This window comes from Haliotis rubra, unplaced genomic scaffold, assembly GCF_003918875.1.
Source record: "Haliotis rubra isolate DU_JTF1 unplaced genomic scaffold, ASM391887v1 Scf705, whole genome shotgun sequence".
NCBI classification, from domain to species: Eukaryota; Metazoa; Mollusca; class Gastropoda; order Lepetellida; family Haliotidae; genus Haliotis; species Haliotis rubra.
Genome location: NW_025767419.1, coordinates 261,152 through 268,606, shown reverse-complemented (window position 1 = coordinate 268,606; position 7,455 = coordinate 261,152). Strand labels below are relative to the sequence as shown.

The 7,455-nt window shown below is 41.4% G+C and overlaps 1 protein-coding gene across 1 annotated transcript in view; it reads left to right on the top strand.

The window, feature by feature from the left end:
* Positions 1 to 4,095: 4,095 nt before the first annotated feature.
* Positions 4,096 to 7,455, top strand: part of LOC124258996 — a 50,683-nt gene continuing 47,323 nt past the window's right edge. Inside the window, exon 1 of the mRNA XM_046693057.1 lies at positions 4,096 to 4,648. The gene's annotated coding sequence lies outside the window, so the exon portion shown is untranslated. The remainder of the gene's footprint in view (positions 4,649 to 7,455) is intronic.

Below are 7,455 nucleotides of genomic sequence, written 5' to 3'. Positions count from 1 at the left end.
CCGGAATAACACGAGTTGGTCACGAATGTCTCACCACCACCGTCCTTCCCACACTTCCCCTTCTCACAAGTAAACAAAACCCATCTCTGATGGAATTGCAACCAAAATGGAACATCAATTATTGACAAGCAGGGGCAAATGGAAGTATGTACTCAGCTATGAACAGTTGTCACAACGTAAATAATGTTCATAACAGCTTTTATTTAGAGAGTATTTACACCATCGGTAAACATACGACCAAACCGGAAACAGGCCAGTGGATATTTTTCACACGCTCTGCGCATGCGCACAGCGAGTTGAAAAGTAATGTAAAACCAACGAATGGTGTAACTGTATGTTAGTTTTATCGTGGTGTGTGAGCTACAAGGGGTAGGAAGGCCAAGTCGATATACATTGTATATGTGTATCACTGCAGTGAAGCATCGGAGAAAAGAAAGACCAGGGTGCCGTTGTACAAAGCGATCAAAGGTGATCGTTCCTCCCATACCATAACACAGACTTACGACTGGCGTAGCGCTAAGGTGATCGTTCCTCCAATACCATAACACAGACTTACGACTGGCGTAGCGCTAAGGTGATCGTTCCTCCCATACCATAACACAGACTTACGACTGGCGTAGCGCTAAGGTGATCGTTACTCCCATACACAGACTTACACAGCGCTAAGCTGATCGCTTACGACTGGCGTAGCGCTAAGGTGATCGTTACTCCCATACCATAACACAGACTTACGACTGGCGTAGCGCTAAGGTGATCGTTACTCCCATACCATAACACAGACTTACGACTGGCGTAGCGCTAAGGTGATCGTAACTCCCATACCATATCACAGACTTACGACTGGCGTGGCGCTAAGGTTGCTTTGTACAACGACACCCTGGAGTCATTGATCAGACGAATCTTAGATTCAGTTCACGACAAGGGGAGTGGCAATCGAGTGGCAATTAAAAAGCCACTGTTGCAAGAAAAAGGAAATATATTATAATGTATGTTATACTCAGTGTTTTAAACACATACGCGGAATAATAAACAGATAAACATCCTTTGTGTGTCAGTTGTTTCTGTCGAACAGGGAGCGGTAGCCTAGTGGTTAAAGCGTTCGCTCGTCAGGCTGAAGGCCCGGGTTCGATTCCCCACATGGGTACAATTTGTGAAGCCCATTTATGGTGTCCCCCCGCTGTGATATTGCTGGAATATTGCTAAAAGCTGCATAAAACCCGACTCACTCAATCACCCTTTCGAATTCCAATGTACATTTTGCGAAGCAGAATTGGTAGAAGCGTCTGTAAAGGTGCGGTTTCCAAGGGCGACCACTCTACTTACCCTCTGGAGCAGATACATCGATTCCTTTGGCCAACTTTGGGGGATATTGTTTTTACGCAGTTACCCGGTATGTCACAACATTATATGAGAGCGAGGTAAATCAAATTAACTTATGTATCTTTATCGATCTTTCGGCGTCTTTGAGTTTAATCACTTACGGGCTTTTTTTCTTTCGAAAGCCGGTGGTAAAACACATCAGATCTTTTAAAAATATGAATTGGTAACTGATTTCGTAAAAATATTATCCATCTGGTGAACTAAAAGAAACTGATTTTGGTCTTTGCTCTTTGCTCTTGTTATTCAGACGTTATCTGAGTTTTATACTGAAATTTTGCGTCACGTAAAAGAGACGTATATAACCTCAAAGGAATTTAATATTGGTAAATAGTAAAGACATATGATACACCTTAAAGACGTGTGGTAAATCAATTTAACAGATACTTTATATACCTTCTGAATAATGAAATCATAAATGTTTATTTTTCACATTTTACATGATTCCCTTTATCTGCGACAACAGCGTATGTCGTGTCATAATGTACCGTGAATATCCAAATGTCTTATCCCAATACTAACCAAATAAAAAATTCATTCTGACCACCGATACTCATTTACAGCTGAGTCTTTTGTCAAATATGACACTTGACCTTCTGGCCCTAATAGCCCCATGATTCTTTAATGGATGCTTTTTACACGTCTCTCAGCCATTTCCCAGGATATCTCGGCGCGATATAAATAATCAAATCAGGAACAGACAAACCACTTATCGATGAAAATTTCATCATATCTGATACCAAAGTATGTGGGTTTTCCCATAACTGAATAAATAATTACATCCTGCCTCAAAATTTCGCAGTAGCAAAGGAGTCTTCAAAGTGAGTGAGTGAGTATGGTTTTACGCCGCTCTATATTCCAGCAATAATTTGTTATACTCTTTGCGTATAGAATGCATGCTGTGGGAATAAAGTCGAAAGTTAAACTCAATGAATAATTACATCCTGCCTTAAAATTTCGCCGCAGAAGGCATCATCGAGATTCGAAGAGCTATGTACCACGGCGATCCGGTTGTCACGTCATGAAAGAGAGTCCCCGATCTAGTAAAATACCAACTTGAACTAAGTCGAAGAACCGTGCTAGCGTACACTGTTTATCAGTTTCCGGGTCCTTTACAATCTGCAACATGGAGGTTTTCCTCAAACTGACCTCTTATCAAACCACCATGACAGGTTTTGGGTTTGGCGGTGTTTTTTCCAAATCCCGAGAGATTATCTCAGAGGTCAAACAACAGATATCGGCAGGTGTTTTCAAAAGTTCAAAGTCGAGCAGTACACGATGACTCTAAGGACCTGGCTGCCAGATCTAAAATCACTACTGGGTGTAATACGCTCCACATAGCGCTGTAGGTAGGGACATCAAGGAAAAACATCAGAGTATAAACTAATGCTTTTCGTTGAAAAACCAGAAACACTGACCTTGATCCACTTACACAAAACAGTCGTAGCAGTACGATGAGATTGATATTTAGTCCCATAAATAAAACAAATCTTATTTACAACCTATATTTACCCCAAAAAATAAAAAAATCTGAAAGAAGCCCATAAAAATTATCTTAAAGTTGAGAAAACCTATATTTGCCAAATCATTCTAGACTTGGGTTGGACTCCCTGTTTCACTATAGGGCTTGGAAAGCGACGATCGTATCTCTCATACTCTTACATAGACTTACGTAGCCTTGGGTAACATTGTACAAGAGGCCTCAATGGTTGTTGTGGGGGGTAGTTCATTTTCTCTGTACGTTCGCTCGTCCTGCTGATGTTCCGAGTTCGATTCTACATATGGCCATCTCCGCGAATGACGGACCTTTCTTGGTGTGTGTCAGTGGAACTTTATGTTTCTCTAAAACATTTCGTAAGACAATTTCCACTGTTAGAACACTAAATCACTTTCAGTGATGATCTTTATAAACTCTGGAGATTCTGGGGTAAGTCACCAGCACTTCATGACTGTCCCCGCATTGGCTCGAGATTGTCGTAACCAGTGAATGTCCGGGTTAGAATTGATCTTCAGCAACCCAAGCTTGAGGTAAGAGGCGGCTAACGAGATCGGGTGGTCAGGAGCTCGCTGGCTTGGTTGACACATGTCATCGGTTCCCAAATTCGCAGATCGATGCTCACGCTGTTGATCACTGGATTGTCTGGTTGACACATGTCATCGGTTCCCAACTGCGTGGGTCGATGTTCATGATGTCAATCACTGGGTTTTCTGGTCCAGACTCGATTATTTACTGAACACAGTCGTATAGCTTTAAAACTGCTGAGTGTTTCGTTAAACAACACACAAAAATACAAGATTGCCCTACGACCCGACTTGAGCTGGGCATCCAGTCTGACATGGCTCACTGACTACATGGTTGGTTGTTCATTCTATCAAGCATCGGTTGAGATTTATTCGATTACATGTCTACGTCATGTTGATGAATAACAGTGATCTGTAGCGTAGAATGACATTCATTCACTCACTCACACAAAACTCTGCTATATCAGTGGATGCAATTTGACTAAACCAACACTACCTTAAAAACCTGTGTATTTGTAAATAACTCTACCTTTATCACCACTTATATCAGTGTAAAGCATCATATTACAGCACGCTTTGTGAAGTCATATTCTGGGGTTATAACTCCATTCACACAAAATACGCATCGTGTCTGTCTGCATCACGTTCGGTGTATGAAACGGAAATAGTCATACAATACCCTAACTATAAAAACAACAGGAAATCGAAAAGACACTCAAAGGCACGGACAAAAAGAGCCCTGTATTTCAAATTCAAATCTTCACAGGGGCCTTTTAACAGCGCACAGCTACAAGTGCTGTAGTTCATCTCAAATAAGTAACCATATGACGGACTTCCTTATCGATTTCTCGAATATTAGGCCAGAGACAGAATTAAAGAGCTTTTGAGGACACGAGCTTCAAGGTGGGGATTAAATCTACCCGTCTAACCACCCAGGGTTTGGTGACACAATTGTGATAGCCGGAGGTTAAAGTAAGCCCATCTGCCAACTTACACGGCATATGTTGTATGTAGAGACTACACAACTCTCTACAGGTAAAGCGGACCCTATTGCTGGTCGCTGTAGTGTGACTGAAGCTCATTCCCACATCACCCTGTGCTGGAGGAGTCCAGTGCTGTCGTTGAGCTTGGAGACAGAGCTGTTGGTTTTCTCGTCACGGATCTACTAGTGATTTTTGTCAGTGTAGTGTTGACTGTTTGACATGTTGAGAACGTTGGGAATACAGCGGAGGATATAGCGGACTGTAAGGTGAGTGTTGATGTAGATTTGCTGTGGCTGTAGTTGTCACTGTCGTCGTCGACTGTGTTGTCTGTGGAAGAGTTCGTGGGGTTGTGGGGTTGTGAGGAGGTTTCAGTCGTGTCTGACGGAGACTCGTACACATGTTGTCTATATTGGTGCAGTGTTCTGTGACGCCATTAGTAATCCTAATGCCCATTCTCCGTTGACACAGACTTTATCTCCATACACACTTTCTACCTACTTCTCATAAACTTATATATGTATCTGTCTCTACGCGGGGTTTCTTTTAAACTCATACACATTTTGAATCACACGTTTGTCTAACCTCAATGTAGATGTGCCTGAAACACACACTGACACACTCACCTACAACGTCATTGCATTTCTCCCTTTTAACACACAAAGGAACAAACACAAACAAAAACAGACACAAATCTAACTTTATTGTATCTCTCCTTTCTTTCTCTGTCACTCACACACACACACACACACACACACACACACACACTCACACACACACACACACACACACACACACGTATTATCGATCTAAACGTTTTGTTTCCTGGCCAACACGTCCACATACTATTCTAACAGCCTCAATCCAGTATTAATTCACGTTGTTATCTCCGCTGTGGTAAGTGACAGAAATATCCAGGAACACTTTCCTAACATCATGATTACGCCCGTCTGCAAAACCGAAAAGCATACTCAACACATACTTCAGTGTGTAGTTATTGTTGAATAGACCGCCATTACACAATACAGCAGTATGCACAACCTCCATGCATTAAGTCTGGCACGTGGATTGAATAGTAACGACATGCATGACTACAGTTTTAAAGTGTATCCTGCCTCATAAATATGACACTATTTACTGTACATATCATCGATAACAATAGCAAATACTGTCACGTATAAACACAGTATATGAAGGACTTAATGGTTGCCGCGTGATAACTGTTTGGAACAGATATCATTGCGGCGTAGCCTCGTCAGTGTCACGCGTACACGGTACAGGTATTCATGTCACGTTGAGGTACATGTCACGGTGTAGGCATTACCGTGACACTGGGGTGTTCCTTGTCTTTACACAATAGAAAGTTTTTCATTATACTAGCATGGAAAATTGAATAATTTGTTCTGACATCAGTCGCCAACCATGATGGGAAATAGGTTATGACTAAGCAATGAATTACAGCAGATTGTGAAATAAAAGTTTGCATTCCCGCATAGTCGATTTTTCGCTGAGAGAAGACACAGTTGTTTACCTTGCCTTCGGTACAATTCACTCACGCATCTTTGGTACTTGTGTGATAGGATCTAATGAATGTTGTGCAGTTATAACGGCTTTTGAAATGGGTACCTGTGAAGCCGAGTTGAATGCCTCTATTGATTGTTTGACAAAATAGAAGAAACGCATAAATGCATACATCTAAACATATCATAATATATAATAAGTGCATTAGTGTCAAGAACATATTAATTGTTAACTGCAACGACAATATGCAGCTTAACATATAAGTGAAAATGGAGTGAAATGTTGTTTTACGGCGTAATGGGAACAACATACCAACCCAATGAAACTGTCAGTAAGGGAGATGCTATTTAGGGACCGTTCATAATTTATGGCTTGGGGGTGCTGACGATTTTAAGGGGGATCACCCATTTTGTTCTCGGGAGGTAGAGGGGTGAGCAATTTTGTACGCATGCACTAGGGGGATCAGCAATGTTGTACATAAAAATATTAAAATATTATGCGAGGTGTGTGTGTGTGGGGGAGTTTGTACATCATACCACACACACACACACACACACACACACACTAAATTATGAACGGTCCCTTATTACCCACTTGGTTATTAAACGATTTCATTTTATTCTTCTGTTAATCTGTCATCTATGATGAGTTCTATTTTTATGGCGTCTTATTGAGATGGCTAACTACTCATCACTTTACAAAATTTGCCTAAAAAACTTCCTGATCTCTCACCAACTTACTAATGTCACAATCAATATGTTCTATTTTCACCGGGTAATAACAACCACCAAGTAAAGCTTTTATTCAGTGGACGTTATGGCAATATATAAGTAGGGAGAATCAATAAGTTAGTTTTAATAGCCACAGAACAGCCATAATAAAGTTGTCGTGAAATATCGTATCTCAATTCACTTAAGGGTGTAAAAACACATCCTACCCAAGGGAGGTTACTCCAGTTTATCGCGTCTGTGAATCACCCTGCTTTTAACGTTTAACGACGTTATGCTACATATAGTGGTCTAGGGTGACATCGTTTTCTCGCGTTCGTTTACCGTCGCGAGAAAGTGATACCACGAGACGAGAAAGCTATATGCAAATGTCGCTTTCTCCTCTCATGCTATCGCTTCCTCTTCACATGCTTTCTCTTTCTCGACTTGAGTTACCGCTTTCTCGCTTCTCGCGTTGCGATTGGTTATTGATGGCGAGAAAGCGATGTCCCTTCTGGGCCACCATACTATTGACCAAGGTCATGAGTGAAGCAGACAAAAATGGTTAAGCCTGTTTTTAGCCAGTTTTAAACCAGCCCCTGTATTACGTGAAACGTGGTAATTACAAGGTAACAGGACAGGCAGGTTTTGTCTTAAAGGGTCTATTACTGTATTTGTACGGGAAGTTGGCAATTTGGCTGGTGTACCCTCAGGCCATTGCGTTGCAACTATTTTTCCTAATAACATTCGGAGCGTCTCATCTACTCATTGATCGAATATGATACAACACATACCAAGCCTCGACAGGGGCCAGCATGGCCTGAACATGGATTTGAAATATTTTGAAC